Genomic DNA, 211 nt, shown 5'->3' with positions numbered 1-211 from the left:
GGCTCCCACCGCTTAAGCGGCCCTGAAGAAACTGAGCGCCACGAACCGGCGCGTTCCGCCCTCAAACTCGCCCCGCACAGACACCTAGCGCTCCTCCCCCTCCCCCCCCCCCAGCGCGGATAGGGCACGTGGCAGCGAGCCCTGCCTCTGATAGGCCGGGCGGCGTCCAGAGGCGGCCGTGATTGACACTCGGCTGGGCTGGGGGCCTGTG

Source organism: Apteryx rowi, unplaced genomic scaffold (assembly GCF_003343035.1).
Source record: "Apteryx rowi isolate R43461 unplaced genomic scaffold, aptRow1 scaffold_308, whole genome shotgun sequence".
In the NCBI taxonomy this organism is placed as follows: domain Eukaryota; kingdom Metazoa; phylum Chordata; class Aves; order Apterygiformes; family Apterygidae; genus Apteryx; species Apteryx rowi.
This window is presented reverse-complemented; position numbering follows the sequence as displayed.